We start from the raw sequence: 20,238 nt of genomic DNA on the forward strand, positions 1-20,238 counted from the left end.
TTTACTGAAACAGAAGCTGGGGATTACATGTATTTCATTTGACATGCACCATGCTTTTGTTAATATGTTAGCCTGACCACATGACCAGTGGAATAATTTTTAATTTGAAATCTTGCAGTCTTTTGGTTTTTTAATTGCTCATATTGCTCATTTTGTAAAATGCCAGACTCCATTACATTTTAACAACACATTCTCCATCAGATTCTCATATTCAGAAAAAGAATTTATGTGCCTGTATACATATGCACCCATACCAATACATACACCAATACATCTACACCACACCAACCTGTGCACATTTGATCTCTGAGGAGGTGATTATAGACTATTCATTTAAAGTGATAGCTAGGATAGTCAGAAGAATAGATCACTTGGTTAAATTGTTACCTGGATGAGTCAGAAGTAAATCATCCCAATTTCATCATCTGAATGTTTAGGGTTTTGTTCTTAATATGAAATCAAATAATGCATTTTGTTTGGGCTGTCATTATGGCTGAAAGTAAGATTGTAGTGACTTCAGAATGCATCTGAGCTATTTTTGCAAACCAACGTAAACTTCTGTCCCAGAAGACCTGCTGTTCTTCCTGAGAAGGGTTTGTTTTAGCATGGTCCTACCACAAACCCCCTTATTATCATTCTAGTTGTTGGAGAAAACCCTAGAAATAAAAATTTGTAATAGAAATATAGTCAGAGTCTTTATGCTTAACTACAACCGTTCTCCACAAACACAGTACACTTCTTCTTATCCAGTTTATCAGGTGAGTGGAATAAAGAAGACAAGGAGGGTGGGTTGAGCCTTGAGCCAGGCCCTTCAGGGGTGACTGCATGGGGGTCCCAGTGCTCCTGGGTTTGGGTGGCTTTTATAGTGCAGGCATAACTTCTGTGTGTCCAGAGCTGGAAAGGAACTTAGACCATGTCATGGTCAAACCGGGAAGGCGCAGAGCCCACAGCCATGAGCCAAATTCCAGCCAGATCCATGTGTCTGTGCTGGTCTGCATGTGAAGCAGTGACCACAGTCAGGTGCCAATGGCTTGTATTAAAGCCAGTGCAGGTAACTTGCAATCACCTCTTTGCAAAATATCTTCCTGGTGGATGGAAGGAAGACTGTGTTTCTGTGGTTTCCTAGCTAACCCTAATTTTTCCCTCTCTCTTCTGCTTGAGGAATCAGCTTTCCTTGCTGTAGGAGGTTGGTTTCACGGCCAGGGAGAAGGCAACCTACTCCCTCTGCTGTTCCTGGAGTGCATGCATGGAGGATCATACAGTCACCTCAACACCGGTGGAAAGGATCTCAGGGAGTCCCTACTCAACCTCCCAATTACAGCAGGAGTCACCATCGCCAGGGTCAGGGTGGCCATGGTTTGGCCCAGCTAAGCCCCAACCCCCCCCCAGGATGGAGATCCCCAGCTTCCTGGTGACCAGGGCTGCTCCCCCTCGGGGGGAAAAAAATGTTTCCTCACATCCAACTTGAACCCCCAGGGCTGCAATCTGTGGCCGTTGCCCCTTGTTATATCTCCTGTTGCTGCCGAGAAGGGTTCGGATCCTTGCAGTGCAGTGCGGCTCTCCTCTCCCACAGAAAGGTAGATGGGAGGTCATTCTTGTGATACTCCTAAGGAGCACATGAGTCACTGAGACACCCTGGAAGAGATGGGAGACACAGCGGGGCAGCAGCTGTATGTGGTTCAGTCAGTTCTCAGTGCAGCATTCCTGCAGCTGCCGGGCCCTGGCAGACTTTGGTTTCACTTCTCCTAAGACTATGAGTCTTAACAAAGCAGGATGAGATAAAAAGAGACAAAAAACATTTTTGTGGTGTAATGTCATGAGAATAGTATGCAAAATTAAGGGACGATCCTTGCTTGGGATAACTCTTTCCTCACAACAGCCAACCTGGAAAAATAATCCCTTTGTGAGGTCCCAGGCAATGGATACTCAGCTCAGCAAATGGGCTGATTTAAAGCTCCTGATGATCTTTTGAGGGTTTCAACAGGTTAAAACCTCTTGAAATAACAGCACATTTCCTGATTCCTGAGCGTTCCCACCCCTCCCGAAAGCAGCAACAACTTTCCTTCAGACAGAATATTCCCTGAAGCAGTCTCACCATCTCATCTGTGGGACTCTTCAAACTATCTACAGTTCTCTCCTGGTATCCCTGGGGACAGCCTATCTCCAGGCAGCCCGTGCAAAGACAACTCACATGCTGTGTTGGCACAAAAAGGAGGAAGAGGTTACCAGTTGCAGTCCAGCTGCAGCGGCAGAAGGGGCTCAGATGCCTTCCTTCCCAAGGTCCGTGGAGGAGGAGGGAGCAGAGCGCTGTCCCTGCTGCCAGAGCACACCACTCGCTCCTATCACGCAATGGGCTATTATTCCTTCTGCTCCACGCATTCGGGAGTGTCACAGATTGCCACTCCCTCTAGTCCATTATCCTGCTAACATGTAATTTACCTGAGGGCTGGAATCTGCTCTGAAAGGAGACACCTGTCCTACCTAGGCTCACTTGTGAATATTTTTGTGGTGCTACAGAACAGCTGAGAGTCAGAAAAAATTATTTCTATCTGGTGCAGCAGAGTGTGAGCTGATATTGCCAGTGACTTCCATAGTCTGAAGGATGTACTGCATATGGACTGCTCTCGACCTCCCTTGGGGCTGGCGGTGCACTGGGGCACTGTGCAGAGCGGGGTTTGTAGTCACACTCTGCCTGATTCACTCCAACGAGCTTGTGCAGGAAATCCACCTGTCTCTCTCCTGCTCTTCTCATAGCTTCCCAGTGTGTAACCAACAGTGGTCTGGAAAAGGAAAACCTCTCCTTTAGCAGTCCCCGAAATGAATGTTGGAGTCTTCTTTAAAAAAATTAAAAAAAAAAAAAAATCCAACCCCAGGGGATGGAAGAAACTGGGGACAAAACTGTGTTTCACTCTCGCTAGCCATGGGGTTCAGTTTCAGAGGGAAGTTGTGTCTTTTCTTACTCTTCTCTAAGGATGCCTGTCTGGACCACAGCAAAATGTTACTTTTTCTGCTAGGTGACTGTACACGCCTGACTTTCAATTACTTCCATCTAGCCAATTATCTCCAGGTATCTGTATGCAGTTACCACAGCCCCCCTCAGTCAATTTTAGCATGCCCTGTAGTTCTCCCTTGGACTTCATCACTTTCCGGTTGGTAATGTTTCTGGCCAAGCACTTGCCACCTGCTCCGCAGTGACTATGGAGCTCTCTGCTGAGAGGTGGGCAAGCAGCGAGCACAGACTGTGGGTGTATTTTCTGCAACATCGCCTTCCAAGACTCCTCTCAGCTCTTTGCAACATGCCCACGCACTTGCAAGTTCCAGCGACCTAGAGCTTACTTTGCTGAAGCAGCACAGTTTGTGCCTTGGTCTGATTCCTGTCTTCTTTCCTGATGTTAATATCTGCCAGATCTGACTAAGCAATGTTAGCTAAAAAGCAAACGTGTTCTTTGGAAAATCTAAATAAGACCTCCTTGATTCAAAGCTATAAGAATTGGCCTTTACTAAAGACTAGCTTGAGGCAGCTTGAAGTCCTGGCTCAAGTCTGGCTCACCCTCTCATGAGCAGTGACTCAGACCTGAGTCTGACTCTTCACCCGGAGGGAGAAGAGGAAATGCGGAAAAACAGGATCAAATATGGCGAGACAAGAAACCACATCCCCCTTTTTCCAGCATACACAGACACCAATATAACTTGCCTTCCTTTTAAGGAGAGGCCATCAGAGAGACTGGTTTCCTTCTCATCTAGCTATGGCCACTCCTGATCTCTTTACACCAAGTAGTAATAGTAATTCCCCCAAGCTGAGCTTGATGGAGAGAGGTGCAGAGTGGGAGCTGAGCATTAGGTATGCTCTTCTCCAGTGACTTTCAGTCCTCCATTGCAGCTTGGAGAGGGCTCTTGCTGAAAGAAGGAGATTTTGCAGAAAGAATCCAGCACCTCTGCAGAGGCTTCATATACCACCAGGATGAAGCGATTTCCTGCTGTCCCCTCAATCTGTCTCTGCAGTGGTCTCAGCTGGTATCTCACTATTGCCAGTATTTCAGCCCCATGGATACTCCCTGCCCCTCCCAAAGCTCTGATAAAATCGAGCTGGGAGGCCGCCAGAATGACCTCAATTCACAATGAACTATTGCACAGAATGTTAAGCCACAAATGAGCCAGTATAAACAGCCATAATCAGATCTCTGGAAGCATCAGCATTTCTGCCTTGGAGGCTTATCCGCCATCAGCTGAAATGAGATCTGTGCATGCTGCAGCCTGTAGTTCATGGAACATCTGGGCTATGTTTGTATCCCCAGTCACTCAGAGAGTTGTAGAAGAGTTTTATACTAGAGGACTGATAGCTTTGGCCAGCATCGGACAGTGAATGGGGATCTTTGGCATTCAGTAGGTATCAAATATCACCTAAGGAGGGAGTTGGTGTAGAGACCTTCTTGGGCTCAGTACCACAGCACAGAATCCACATTTCCAGGCTTAAAAATGAAGATCCTTAGTTTCCGATTGGCAGAAATGAATATGGGTCAATTAAGATCTATTTTTATGAGGGAAGAATGTGTCCTATGATTTTTAACTTGGTTTATGAAGAGACGTCTGAATATTTTCAATGACCTTTGCTCCTCTCTGGGTATTAACGGGGAAGCACTGAGGTGAAAATTTACATTTCCATGGTGTTAACTGTCTGATGCCTCCTGATATAGCAGCACCAGGTCAGCCGCACATTCAAGAGGACTTGGCTCTCTAACGTCAGGTGAATGATTAGCCCTGTCAGATTATAGCTCAGATTTGCAATCTCTCCATCTGCCAAGACCACTGACAGGAAACATGCAAAGACTATAACCCACCGGTTGAGCCCAGCCTTCCTCTTAATACATTTTCAGTATGGCAACATCTTTGGCACACTGAGTTGGTGGGACTCCGCTATCTTGAATGGCCAACGAAATGTTGCGCTCCTTGTGACAATCTTGCAGGTTCCTGATAAAAAGGCATGGGATCTGCACAGACCAGGTGAAAAAGGGGAGAGGGCATGGCCTTGTTTACAACCTACCCTCCATGCACAAGCAAAAGTAAAATGATTCAAATCGTAACATTGAAATTCAGCCCCACAGTTGTTCCCACACAAGCAAAATTCAGTAAAAAGATGCTTCTGGGATGAACCTTCTCTTTTGACAACTGTGACTGAGAGAGTATATCCTAAAATATTCCCTCCACTGGTTTTAGGAAGAAGGGACTCACCCAGACATCCTTCTCACAATCTTCACTTTACCCACTTGTTGAGATCTTGATTTTTTCCTTTCCTTTCATTCTCCTAAAAATATTTTACCTTATTTTTCCTACTGGCTATATTTGCCACTGTAGAAATAATGCATTTCTATTATCTGTCTGAAAAAGGAAGGAAAGACAATTAAAAATCCAGCTACAAAATTAGGATAAAAATGAAGAATTCTCAACATAAAAATCAAGGTTATTTCATATATTTTTGAAATGATTTTCCTCTTATAATGACAAAAACTCAATGAAGGGGAGAGGGAGGAGGGGATTACTCAATAATAATCACACTACTGTTCATCCACAAAGTAAAACATTGGACTGCTTTATCATTGATGCTGATATTGATATTGGATCCCAGCAGAACTGACTTGAACATAGTTTAAGTCACAGGTAAGAATGTCCCAAACATTTAGATTTTATCTGGAGATAGTGTCAGAGGATACAGCTTCTGTCTAGTTGTAAATTAGTGAACAAGAGCCACCAAAGTAGAATAAAAATATTCCTCTACTTTGCAGGCACTCAGAGGTCAAATAAAAGTCTGAAACAGTTGCTGACCACTAGCCCACGTGATAGTCACAGAGGAAAGACGAAATTTTGGACTTTTCTGAACTTTGAAGTAGAGTTTTTGTGGAATTTTAAATTTCTAAATTTTTATTTTTCAAAATTTCATTTTTTGAGTCTTTCTTTTTTCAAATTTTTGTTGCCATTTGAAATTGTTTTTGAATGAGTTTTTTGCAAGATATATGATGTTAGAGGAAATCCCTAATGCCAGGTTCTATTTGTTTTAGTAAAAACCAAGTCACATCAATACAACAGCAACTTTAACAAGGCCCCCTGCTCTCAGAGGGGCTTCCTGCAAAGGCATCAGCACCAGAAGGCAGTAGGGGGAGTCACAAGAGTTTGGAGAGGGAAGGCAACCGAGCAGTCTCACTACAAATGAAGTCGTAAGACCAGCTTGCAAGTTATAACCCACCCATTGTGCTTTCAAGGTACAGTTTGGGAGCATCCTTGGGGGGCTGCATGTCCTTGGACCATGCTCCTGTGGCACGTGACAGTGTAGTAGCTGTGCGCCTTGCGACTCCTGCCCACTCCTTTCTGTAAGTCTCCTCAGGCAGTGATGGTTCCATGCAGGGACCTGAGGGTCTGCCCCAGAGGATAATGCCTGTCGGAAGCCAAGAGTGCTTCCCTTAATGCTTGCCAACATCTTTCCCACTGTTTACAGCTTCTCCAAGATGGGCATGAGAGTGGGGATCCCCTCTGAGCTCCTCTGGCCCTTGACAAGGCACTCCCTTCGTGGGCAGGTGGGTGCAGGTCGCTGGGGGAGCAAGGGAGGTGGTGTACCCTGCACTCGCACCCCAAGCCCCCCTTGCTCCCCACCTGTTTTACCTGGGCCATATCACCTCCCTGCTGCAGTGAGGGAACACAACAGGCTCTTTTTTTCCTATTATCTCCCCTGTTGTGAGGAGAGATGTCCCACCCTCCCATAACAACATCAGCCCAAGCATTTGATAAAGGGGGAAGAAGGTCTGGGTTGGCGGCAGGATGCTAAGGGTCTATGATATGAACAGTGTTCATCAGTGAGAATATAAATCCTGGAATACTGTGAAAAGGAGTTACAACTCCATGTCTGCTCAGGAGGTTATCTGAGAGCACAGGATATTTCACGGGGAGGCATGAACTGCTTTCTCTTTTCATTTTTTTGTAGCATAGCTACAGCCAGAAGGCTAGTACCTGTGGCAATGCAGGGAACAGGCTCAGATTTTAATTGCAGTTACTCTTTCCTAAATTGCTCTTTGTTACGTGACCTTTAGCTAGCTACTCTCTGGTTATATAAGTGTGGACATCTGAGATGGAATACTGTGTGTGGGACAGTGCTCCCCTGCAAGAAAAAGGGAAAGTCTGGGCAGCAGAGGGTGCTGTGAAAGCGTTTGTGAGCTAAAGAATCTCCTGAACTCTCAAGGTAGCATTTTTGTATATTTAAAAAGGTTGTGCACCTCCCCTCAGATATGAAGTCTAGTCACGTAGAGCTCTACTGATCCCCAGCAGGGCTGTGGTCTTTACATCCAGAGCACAGCCCTCTGGCACTGCAGGTAAGACAGTGATGGAGAGCAGCAGTACATGGTCATCCCCTCTGTGGTCCAGTTGTGTTTTGGCCATGAGTCCCGCAGAGAGTGGAGGAGCTTGGTGCTCTGGAGACCAGCTCAGACTCCTGAGGAGACTAGGCACTCTTGGTTATGTCTCCTCCTGGTCTTTGTGGTGTCCCAGGGAGTTCAGCGCCCATGTTTGGAGAGTGCCCAGGGACATGCTCACCTGCATGAGAAACCACCAGTGGAGTTTGTGCCCCCATGTCTGCCATTCACGCTGTGATCGTAATGACAGGGCAGGGAGGCGCTCAGCACAATATGCACGAGGGTTGTGAGCTAGGTATGGTCCAGGGAGCCCACAGAAGCACAGCCTGCTCTCCAACCTACTGATGCCCAGAAGTGGAAGGGAACTGGCGATTTGGGGAGGCTGATTGCCCCTGCCCGTGCAGGGGATGTGAACCCCAGGACAGAAGCACTGCAGTGATGGAGCCCTCTCTGCTGGAAGGATGGGGAAATGCCAGCTCTGCTTGGGTTCAGCCCTTTCACAATCCATATTATTAACTGCAACTCCACCAACCGTGTTTATGCTGCTTTGTCTGGATTAAGCGTGTTTTCTTTGCATTCATTCCAATGCACTGATAAGTTATCCTAATATTTCAATACCATTAACCAGCACTGGATGTGAATGAGCGTTCAGGCTCATTCTCCAGGTTCCCATGTGGTGGTCTCGGGTTTCACTTGGAAGTTAAGCTCCGCAGATATGCAGGAGATGTTTCCAATGTGAGCAAGAAGATTTTTTAACTCCAGGGATAATAAGCCTGCCTAACAGCCTTAATTTGCTCTGGGATTTCTGTTCCAAAAGATTTGTTGCAAGAGATTTTCTAGTTCTAGGGAAAATGAGAGTTTGAAGCATCTTCATTTGCAGGGAAGTAAGCAGTTCTGTTTCACTCACACCAGCACAAAACATGAGCACTGTGTGCTGGGAAGCTCTATGCAGAGTGGTAGAGCAGTGTCTTATCAGGCTCCTGCTTAGATGGCAGGGTGTATGGCATGTGGATGTGCTGCATTGGCCAAGGGGCAGGTACAGCCCTGGTGCTTCATGTTCCCACACTCCATCCTCAGGTCCCACCACATTTCTCAACTCCTGCTTGGTAAGAGAAAGTGCACCCCTGGGCTGGGGCCTCTGGTCTGACCCCAGCTCTAGCAGGGCCAACATCGCAGCTACAGCAGGTTGCTCAAGGCCCTGTCCAGGCAAGTCTGGACAATCCTCAAAAATGGAGAGCACCCACTGCTTGGGGACCTGCCCCAGGGCAGCACCAGGCACATGGAGAAGGACTGTGTCCTAGGGCCAGCCGGGATTTCCCATATTGCAGTTTGTGCCATAGTCTCATGCTTTCACTGTGCCCCTCTGAGCAGAGTCTGGCCTCGTCTCTGTAACCCCTTTGGGCAGTGGAGGATGCAGTTGGATCCCCCTTCACCTTCTTGTTTCCCAGGTGAACAAGCCTGGCTTCCACAGCCTCTTTTCGTGCGCCCTGGCCTCCAGCCCCACCATCGCTGTGGCCCTGCGCTGGACTCATTCCAGTTTGTGGATGTCTGTCTTGCATGAGGGAACCCAAAACTGGATAGTGTCCTGATTTGGCCTTGCCAGTGTCAAACAGAGGGAATAATCCCTTCCCTGGGCTTGCTGGATGTGGTCTGGCCAGTTTGTCCATTATCCTTTGCAGATCTACCATCTGTGGCATGGAGGAGACTTATCAAATTGTCCTTGGCTGTCAGGCTGTGGGCCCAGATGTTAAAATGCCTTAAACAAGATCAGGAAAGCAACTGTCATTCTCTGTCTTGCTGGACACCTGAGTAGTCCTTGCTGTGGGCTCTCTGTGAGTATAGCTGTCTGCTCACCATGTGCATTTCCTTTCCTTTTAAGAGAATGGCAGGACTAGGTGAGGAATCATCCTTCCTTTGGAGCAGCTGAGCCTGTCCAGGGAGAGAGGTTAAGGAGGTGGGGCAGAGGCTGGAGAAATAATGGGGTAGGTGTAGGGAGAGCTGCGGGCTCATAGCTTGTGCAGAGAGACACCGAGAGGAGCAGGTATTTCTGAAGAGGGCATGAAAGGAAGCACTTCTGAAGGACAAAGGAATACTAGGTGGGCTTCACTGCAACTCACAAAGACACTGAGTTAGCTGAAGGTGAGTCTGGAAGCAAGAACCTGCCTGTGAGGGATCAGTGAGTATGGGCAGAAGTGGATCTAACTCCTTTTTATCGGTAGCTCTTGGGGTGGACTGTCTCTTCCAGCCCCCTGGTGGAAGCTAGCTCTGCTAAACCTGGAGGCTTTCTGGAGAGCTCCCTGTAAGGAACAGTCTCTTCATAGCTCTGCCTCAAAGCTCTGTGCCTCTCTGGGCACTTTTCTAAGGGTTTTAAGAGTCTCTTCTGTCTAAGCCAGTTCTGGTGATAGCAGATAACTCTGAGGATGGTCTGGAGAGACCTGCAGCTTGAGAGATGTAAGGAGGACTGGGCTGGGGAGAAGTAGAGGTGTTAAAGCTTTGAGGTATAGTAGGATTAGTACCAGATCCTTGAGCTGTGGTGGCGGCAAGCTGAGGGAGAAGACTCTGATGTCACCTCTGCTGCATGGTGGCTGTCCCTGATGCTGGACATGAAGCAGGAAAGGCTTCCTGTGTTGGGTCATTGCTAGGAGCAGTGCAATCACTAATGATGCACTGTTTCAAGCCTGACAGTGTGCTCAGCAAACCAGACCAGAAAAGCCTCCGAGGAGGCTGACAGTGGCCTGTGCTGTCCTTTGAGAAGAGTTTACTCCCTTCAAGGGACCCAGGGTGAAGGAAGGGGCACTAGAAGTTTGCCATGCAATCCCTGTCCTTGCTGAACCCCTTGAAGCATCTGTATGGCAGCAATGTGAAGGACAGCATCACTGCTTGTTGCACAGCAGCCACCCCCCCTGTCCCTGGCTGTCCCCTTCCCCCTGGCTGTGGCAGGCCCAGCATCTTCCCCCAGGGCTAGTTTAGACCTGCTAGACAGAAACACCCCAGAGAGATGTGTGCAGTGTGTGGGGCTGAGCTGCAGGCCAGGTGCTGCCAGAGGTTGGGTGAGATGGCAAAGGCCCAGGTCTGGCGAAGGCTTTCTGAAAGGTGTGATGCAGAATAGGAAGATTTGATCCTAGGCAGGGACCTGCAGCCAAGACTGGTACAAATACATGCACCTAAGACATGACTGAAGGGAGTATTAAAAGCGAAAGCTCAGAGTTTGAGCTTGTGTTTAGGGGAGGAAGGTGCATCCTGGCTCGGACACTTCCATAGGCCAAGAGCTGTGGGACAGCTGAAGTAAGCTGGGTCATGGCTGTCTGCTCACACCCAAGCAAAGAGGGTCAGAAGTTAAACTTAACTTTAATCAGCCATAAAGCGCAGAACCCTGGCTGTTCTTGTACTGCTGAGTGGCTTGTTGCACCTGGACCTAACATGTCTGACCCAACACTGGCAGCTCTCTGGTGGATCCTCAAACCAGGACCTTACCGGGGCCAGTCAGTCAGTTTAGGACCTCAGCAAGCAAGGTCAGACTGGGTGCCTTAGTCTATGAACAGTGACCAAAATGCAAAAGGTCTTTTCAGCCCTTTGGTATGAAGTGGGCAAGGTAATTCCCACGTTTGGGTCTCTTCTACTCTCATTGCTTGTGATGTTTGCCTTGGAGGAAACAGCGCATCTTTTGGCTCTTACTGATGTTCCTCAAACGCAGTCTTTCATCACACCACAGCCACAGCCCTGTGTCTTCGAGCAATTCACGGTGGCTTGAGTCCATGGCTGATTCTGAGCATACAGCCAACAGCGGGCTCAGAAATCTCCAGTCATCACCACTTGCTAGGAAATGTGCTCAGAGCGTTTCCTCTCTTGGGACGCAACTCATCCTCTGCTCCAGGAAATATCACAGGAAGTGCTATAGCATAGTGCCAAGGAACCAAGGAACCCCAGCAGCTCTGAGGAACTCATATTCGTGCATACCAGAGCAAGAAATAGCTTATAGTCTGGCATAGCCAGTTTGAGCTGGGAAAGCAATCCCCCTCCAGACTTTGCCCCAGGTCGCTTGGAGTCACCGCAGAATTACTGGCCCACATGGACAACGCACTACTTGCTCAACAGGCTTCACCAGGGTCTCTCCCATCTCACATAACTTCCTCAGTGACTGTGTTCATACAACACTGCTGTCCCAACACTGTCATAGCAAGTGAGGAGGGAAGCAATGTGGGCCCACAGACACATATAACCTGCCCCACCAAGTCAGTGGCAGTGTTGGTGTAATCCAAAAGGGAGAAACAGTATCATAACTAAAGGCTATTTTGGACCTCTTTCTTCTGCCAATGTTAAGCTGTGTCACTTCTACTTTTACTGTTCTTCCTTCTGTTTAGGGCCATAATTTTGGTCCATTCTGTTCAGCCAGGAGGGATCCCTCTGTAAATAGCTAGGGGGATGGGTTCCAGTGCCTTGCTTTGGTAGTGAGAAAATCCTATGACTAGCAACCCTCTAAATGTGGTAGGGATGAGCTGGTGTCAGTCCCACTCTGCAACTTGCCCTGCCTCTTGCTTGCATGCCCTGTGGCATCTTTCAGCATAAAACAGCTTGCAGTGCCATCCACTACCACTTTCCTCACAACCTATTGGCTGATATGCAAGTGGCTGTCAGTGTTTATGAACATGTTCCTAAATAAAAGGACTCCAAATACACTTCTGCTGCAGGGCTCACGGGCTCCTGGAAGAGCAAGTCACAGCCTGCTGGCTTGAAAATGAACTGAGCTGCTGCTGCAGCACTCACCTTGGATGGTGTGCTAAAAGTCTTGAGGTCCCAGGGGAAGAAGATGGAGGGTTGTGTAAGCCTCTGACGGGGAGAGGGAACCATGGGTGTTATGAGAGGGCTAGTCTCTGCACCAGTCTCTCCTCATTGCTGGGTGTGGGTGGAATGGTCCTGCTGGTCTCTCCAGCTCCTCTATGCCTGGACACTGTGACTCCAATCTCTGGGCAGAAACCAGTCTTTCAGGCCAGAGAGCCATGCTCCTGCTGGCCTGTTTCTTCTGGCCTTGCAGATCTCGCTTTCTCTCTGCCCCACATGGACAAGCAGGATGGAGAGTGCCCTGCTCAGCACTGCTGGGATAGGAGTACACAGTCTTGGATGTGCTCATGCGGAGGACATCCTGATCTTGACATGCTCTGACCACTATGTCCTGGGTGCCCTCTTGGCTGCGTTGCAGCCGTGGGCTGAGGTGCCCAGAGCTGGCCATGTACCAAGGAGAGCCGTGGGCACTGGGGCAGCTTTCCAGGTGCATAGAGGTGCACAACAAGTTCAGGTACACAATGTTTTGAGGTGTTGGGGAAGCTGCACTACCACTCTGGAATGAGGTGGCCCACTCCACTGTAGCCCTATCTTGGTTCCTGAAGTCTTTCTTATACCTAGCCCTCTTCCCTCCAAGCTGGATGTGTTCACTTCTTCTTCTGCAGGCCAGAAAAACAGGGGCTAGCCATAGTTTCTGGCTACAGGGAGCAGGAGCAGTGAAAGCAAACAACTCTTTCAAGAAGGACAAGACGTTTGACCTGCTATTTGATAACATAACTTCTGTTCTGCAGGCAACAGCTCCAGGGTCATCAGAGGTCATTTGTGTCATGATGGCCAAGTAGCCAAGGTTTACCCACTCCCTTTAGGTGGGAGTTACCAGCTGTGCCTTACCAGCATCTCTCCCAAAGGCTTAACTGGAGAATGAACTGATCCTTTGTAGATGCCAAGTCACTGTGAACAGCTTTTTCTTGGATGCTACTTTTGTTCCTTCTGGAACTTTTGTTCCTTCTGGAACAGGAGAAGGAACAGTATTTGAACCTGGTGTTACAGTATCTTACTGGACTAGATGAGTTTTAACACTCCCTTGCTGTACCAGTTGGTTACTGAAAAGGGCCTCCCTGCTGTGCACAGACTCCTGGAGACACCTGAAGGCTAGGCTTTGGACTGAAGTGCAGCCAGCGCTGCTGGCTCTAGCTCTAGGAAAGCTGTAATATGGATGATGTGCTGGAGGGGAGCACGTCCCACAGGACTCATCATTACTGTTGGACTTCGGTGCTAAGTCTTGCAAGGTTTCATCATGAGTCAGCATGGGAGCTGGACTGTGGGCAGAAAGGAGCAGGATTCATGGTGTTTGCTATATCCTCCAGCCCTGCAGGTGAGGTGATAGCAAAAGCACTGGCATCTCAGTAGCCTGAGCTCTCCATCTCTGAGTCCTTCTGCTGTTTCTCAGTTTCCTCAAAGTCTTTCACAACCTCCTCATCCCCATGAACAGTTACCTGCCTGGCTCCATGCTGGGTTGATGCTCCTTCGGGGTCCTGCTCTCTCATCAGCCCTGTTTCCCCTCAGGCTGCTGTGAGGGTTTGCATAGCCACATGCAGACACGCCCAGTGTTACTCATGTTGCATATTTGATGGGACCAATGCCTGAAATTTATGGAGTGATTTTCCCTGCTGCAGAGTACTTTACACTACACAGACACAATTGGAGGTTAGGTATCATCAGAAAGCCAAGCTCTGTACCAGGGAATTAGTCATAAATGCTTCCTTACAGAGATCTGTCTGTTGATGCTGTACCTTACAGGAGGCCTTGTAAGCTCAGAAGGTCTCAGGAGAAGAGGTGAATGTGAAGCCCAAACAATTCAAAGACAATGTGAGTGATCCTCCCCACTCCCCATTTAGCTTAGCAGTTCTTGCTTTGGCTTCATTTTGCCAGGCCTGCTCAGGGAAAAAGCAACATTCCTGGTCCTGTCCTTGCAACCAACAACTAATAATTAACCAGGCCAAATCCACCACACACTTAGAGCTGCTTTGATCCCTTACTACCAGTGAGGAGTCCTGGGGCACCAGCTGTGGGTCAACTCCTACATCCTAACACAAGAGTAGGGGCTCCAAGGGCGCCTATGCAGGAAGCTCTTGAGGGTCCAGGGGACAGCACAAGGAAGGCAGGATCTGAACTGTGACTCTGTGCAGCTCCCACGCTTCCTGTCCTTCCTTCCCCAGCTGGCAGAAAGGGGACAGGTCAAATATCTCACCTATGACCCTGGCAGAAATATACCCAAGTGGGTCGCAAGTGTTTTGTTCTTGGTGAACACTGGAAGGGAGCTACAAAACAATGCAGACTAGAAATGCATTAATTGCTGGCCCAGAGATGATTTTTCCATGTGCCCAGATGGTTATGCTTGTTTTCCTGGCTTCTGCCTGGATGCAGCTCTGCAGTCAGAAAGGTCTGTCTAAGAGCCGTGGTAGCCCTGGCCTGGCACTGGTGATAGTCCTGCTGTAAGCTAGAGGCTGGACTGCAGACTCTGGAGGTCCCTTCCCATCACCATTGCTCTTCAAGGAGTGCTGGCAGGTCTGTGACTTTCCTGGAAGACATGCAACTGGATGCAGAGCCATTGCTGAGGGCTGGTTGCCATGTCTGCCCATAAGATTTGCATTGCACTCTTTGGATTTCCACACCAATAGAAGTCATGCTGTCAGTGTTGCATGAAACTGGTGTTTCTGCCTCCTTTCCTGGGTGAGCTCTACCTTTTCCCTTTTAACCCAGACAGGGTTGTGTCACCATCTCTATGCATTAAAGTTTACAAAAGTGTGGTCATCCCTGTGTCTGCTGACATGCATTGCCAATGGGTACCTACAACAGAAAAGCCAAGTGTGAGCAGCCTGAGCATGCCTGGCTGCCTCAGAGCACCTTGCACTTTGTATTACAAAAGGAAAGGGAGGCTGCAGTCACTGTGCTGAGGTATTCCATAAAAGCACCTCCCAGTACCACATATGCCACAAGGCCTGGGTGTTCCTGATGACGCGAACATTGCCCAGCAGCACATTATTGAGCTTAAAGATGAATGGTAGTGTTTTGCTCCTGTACTCCCTGAGGTTCAGGACACCACGTCTGAATTATAGGGCTGATGAGGAAGAGCAGATGGTGTGACTGGAGAGAGATCAGGTTGTCAGATGTTTGATGGACAAGTGTCAGCCTCTTTGTGGCCTCTCTTTATAAGCCAAGAGGACTCGCTCACTCACTCCCACTGCCCTTCTTGACTGCATGGACAGGCCCGGAGCAACAGGTCAGGTCTGCTTGTAATGTGTACTCTCCTTCTAACTCACGCTGTTGCTGAAAGAAAGGTTACCGACTACTTCAGAGGCTTTAATATTGCTCTGATCATTCACTTTGTGCTTCTAGAGAAAAGCATGGAGAATTCAGGCATTTTGCTTGCCATCACAGTTAAAATTTTCTCTGAAGATTCTGCCTTGCAGTTCTGCACCTGCAGTCTTTGTTGTTTGTGAGTGTTGGTGCTTCCCAGTGAGGTTAGGGGATGCTGCAAATTCATGGCTTTGGTTAAACATTTCTGGGGGTCTGGTGATCTTCCTTCCAGTTTGGCCATGTGGAGGGGACAAGGGCATCCCCCCACCTATAGCTTTGTCCTGGTTGGATTGCCCAGAGCCAACGCTTGAAGAAAACCGTCTCCGAGAGGGGACAGTGACCATCTTTGCTGTCCTCTGCCCTGCTTGCCTGTGCACAGGGACTTGTAGCAGAGCAACAGTTTGCTGCTACATACAGCAATTCAGGGTCTAGATATTGAGACGTGTTATCACATCTCCTCTGAGAAAGGCACTGGCACAGTCTTGGACACTTCTCAGTTCGCTGGTGTGCTCTGGTACATACTTTGGCTGGACGCCAGATGCAAATGCTGTGAGGACCCACAGCTGAGTTGGAGGGTCCAAAACACACTGGGTCTGAGATGAAGGCTACGGTCAGGAAGTGCTGATGCTCCAGCTGTGTCCGAAGCATGGCATTGTGCAGGTGTGCCTGCCAGCCAGAGGGGGGCAGCCAGGTGCAGGGGAGGATTTCATTTCGGGGAGGTGCAGGAGATTGCTTTGCTCTGGAAGAGCTCTGCAGAAGCAAGGCAGCCGTGCTTGCGCTGGGCTAATGTGGGAACCTCCCCTGCAAGGCAGTGAGCATAATTCCCAGCACAGCGCTGAGATCCCATCTCCTGAGCCTTTCCCTTCTGGTCACACCCTTCCCCGGTGTTGGTGCATCTTCAGAAAAAGGACAGAGAGCAGGTAGGGATGGGAGCACTGAATTGTCGTTTTGGCTGGTCTTTATGTGATCTTAGCCCGTTTTTATATCAAAACCTCAGAGTCTGTTAGTGCTTCCTGAATGTCACAGGTATGCATGGTGACTAACCTCTTTGCTTCCTCCTTTGCCAGCAGAACCTTTATTCTATTGGGATACAGGAGGAATTCACTTCTGCAAGTGGTTTGTGAGTGTTTGTTAGTGCTGTCACTGACCTAGGAACATATATCTTACATGGGCTTTGTGGCATAGATTGTCAAAGGTCCTGGCTACCATAATATATGGATGATACTGGCATGGGCAGTGGAGCCTTCAGCCATGGTGGGGGCATCCTGGGGTGCATCAGAAAGAGTGTTGCCAGCAGGTCGAGGGAGGTGATTCTCCCCCTCTACTCAGCCCTGGTGAGGCCACATCTAGAGTACTGCGTCCAGTTCTGGGCTCCCCAGTACAAGAGGGATGTGGCACTACTGGAGCAAGTCCAGCGAAGGGCCACAAAGATGATTAGGGGACTGGAGCATCTCTCTTATGAGGAAAGGCTGAGAGAGCTTGGCCTGTTTAGCTTGGAGAAGAGAAGGCTGAGAGGAGATCTTATCAATGTGTACAAGTATCTGAAGGGAGGGTGTCGAGAGGATGGGGCCAGACTCTTTTCAGTGGTGACGAGCGACAGGACGCGAGGCAATGGGCACAAACTGAAACACAGACACTTCCATCTTAACATGAGGAAAAACTTTTTCACTGTGAGGGTGACAGAGCACTGGAACAGGCTGCCCAGAGAGGTTGTGGAGTCTCCTTCTCTGGAGATATTCAAAATGCGCCTGGATGCAATCCTGTGCAATGTGCTCTAGGTGACCCTGCTTGAGCAGGGGGGTTGGACTAGATGATCTCCAGAGGTCCCTTCCAACCTCAGTGATTCTGTGATTCTGTGATTCTGTGATCCAAGATGTATAGGAAATCTTAGTGATTCTTACTGCGGCCACTTCTCAGGAGTTGGATGAGGGGACACTGGGTGGAGGAATCCTCATCACAAAGTGTACAGGAGTTGTGAGATAGGTATGATCCACAGAAACCACAGGTCTATGGCCTATTTGTCAGTCTTCTGAAAACCAGTAATAATGGGGAAATGATGGGGAAGCTAAAGGTCTTCTTGAATACCATGATTTGCAGGAATGGCTGCAAAGGCAGGGGAGATGAACCCTGGGGACAGAAGCACTGCAGAGGTGGAGTCCTTTCTGCCCTGAGCATGGGGAAAGGCCGGTCTGGCTGGGTTCATCCCAGCCCAGTGGCCTGTTTGGAGGGGACCTCTGCAGGACTTTGGTGCAGCTTCCTATTCAGAGCAATGCTCTCACCAGTCCTAGATCAGACCAATCCTGGCTTTGTCCAGTCAAGCCTTGAAAACCAAGGTGTATATCCCCCCTCTCTAGTGACCTGTCCCAGGGCAGCAGTCTCCTCTGGCTTCCTGATGTCCAAGCTGAACCTCCCAAGCTGCAGTTTGTGCCTTTTGCTCTTTGTTATAACATCTGCCTCTGCTGAGAGGAGTTTGCCAGAGCAAACAGAGAAACCTCAAACTAGTTGGCTGAAAGTAGTACTGGGCTCATAGCTCCACTGGCTCACCTAGGGACAACTTCTGACAAATATGGGAAAGTAGATTATCTTGGCATGGCATTTTGAAGCAGCTTTGATGGTCTTTGGCAGCTTTTGTCATCTCAGTTGTTTGTGGCTAGGACCAGAACACCATTATTTAAAGATAAGTCAAGGGATGTCACAGAACATGAAACCCACCAGCCAAGGAATATACACTGGCTTTCAGTCACTGTCAAACTCAAGAGATTTTTTTATTGTTAAAAAAAAAAAAACACTTCATGAAAAATGGAATATAAACATAGTCATTTGCTTCAGCTAGGATAGAAGGTATTTTCTAAGTGACATGTGCATCAGCTCTACAAGAAAATATAATCAGTATGAAAACTCAGGGTGAGTTTTGCAATAGGAAAATAGCAGTGAAAAGCATCTAGTTATAACTTGAGTAGAGAAGGCCTGTCTGGCATCTATTAATTCCTGTGCGGGCCTTGCTTCTCAGTCCCTTGTAATCCATGCTACTCATTGAGGCAGTTATTTTGGTAATTTGGTCTGTCTCTGATCCCCACAGGCACAGCCTGCACTGTCTTGCCTACATACACATGCACTTGAGCCTGCCTGCCTGCCTTCCTTCCCTCCTACCACATGCTTTCAGGCAGTTCAGAGGGGCTTTAGACTAAAAACATCTTAAAACAAGGACTTGAACAAATGAATCCAACCTATAATTGTGTGTCACTTGTGTTCAGCAACAGGAAAGAATAAGTGTTAGTAGAGATGATGCAGGTTTAGCAATGCTGTCTGTCTAAATGGATTGCGTAGTAATCCGCCCTCTCCTCCCAGTCATCCTAGGACGTCTTCCCCTGCACAAAGACATGTAAGCACCAAGATATTGTTGGTGGACTTGAACACAGAGCAAGATTTGTATTGACTCTCTGGTATAATGTGACATAATAAGCTTTTTGTGTTGCCCACATGGTGCTATGCAGTGGGTAGATGTTCCTGTTTCTCTCAGAAGCTCAAGAAGGCCTTTCTTTCAAGGCTGTAACACTCCTGGGAGACATGCTTAGGCACCTCCTCTGGGAGCAGGAGACTCTGTTTTATGAACTGCAACAGCATGGTTAGTGGAAAGGTCCCTTCCAGACCTGCCCTAAACTGCAGGCCTCCTTGGGCTGTGGTGCACAAGAGGATTTTGTGGGCCATGGGGAGGGAAGGGCAGCCCAGGACCACATGGAAAAAAGTTATAAACCACTGAAGGCAGGGATGGAGAAGGGGACCTCCTCCACTTTTTGGAAGAGGGGAGCAGATCAGCACATGGATGATCCAGGGAGCTGTGCGTGGCACGTCACTGTTTCCTGCTTTGCCCTTTTCTTCCTCCCCAAGAAGTCCTAGCACAGGACTGGCTTTTTTGAGCACTGATGGACACCAAGCTGATTCCTGCAAAAGGACCTGTCATAAGCCCAGGACCTGGCTCCCAAGTGGCAATGGTCGTCTTTCAACCGCAGGTTTAGCAGATCCCACGATCACCCTTTCCCATATGCACCTCCAGCCCTTTCTCTGCATTGAACGTTCTCTGCTGTTTTCTTGCCCAGGTACACAGGCTCAAACAGTTCCTCTGCAGATCGGCACAGGAGGCCACAGCCTTTCTACCTGGAGGAAGCTGGTACATCAGCACACGTTGTGCCCTCACAGCTCAGGCCTCTCTACTGTGCACCAGGGACTGTGCTGAATGGCAGAAGTGCTAGTCCAAGGTGCTGCAGCCCTCTCAAGCCCTCCCTCCACCCCGAGAGATGACTGGTTATACGCTGATGCCTTTAAACCTCTATGTAGTACCTTCCATCTCTGTCTTTGTCTCATGCAGCTGGGATCTCACCTGCTTCCTGCCCTTCGCATCCCCATGGGGACCGCATCAGCCCTTGCTACCAGCACGCCCTGCCTGGCACTTCAGCTCAGCTGGCTGTTGGCCTGGAGCTGCGAGGCTGCTGCCAAACCACCCTTTGGCAGAACAAAATATCCTAGACTAAAATGCCTGCACTACTTTGCAGCATGACGTGGTGGAGGCACTGCCAACCATCCTTGAACTTAGTGAAGTTCTTTATTGCATTCAGTGTATTTACCACCCTGGGCAACTGGATGAACAGGCGAGGGAGGGTGCAGGGAGGTGACTGTAAGCATGTCCTCCTCTCACCAGCTCTGTCCT

This window comes from Apteryx mantelli, chromosome 7 (assembly GCF_036417845.1).
Source record: "Apteryx mantelli isolate bAptMan1 chromosome 7, bAptMan1.hap1, whole genome shotgun sequence".
Taxonomy (NCBI): domain Eukaryota; kingdom Metazoa; phylum Chordata; class Aves; order Apterygiformes; family Apterygidae; genus Apteryx; species Apteryx mantelli.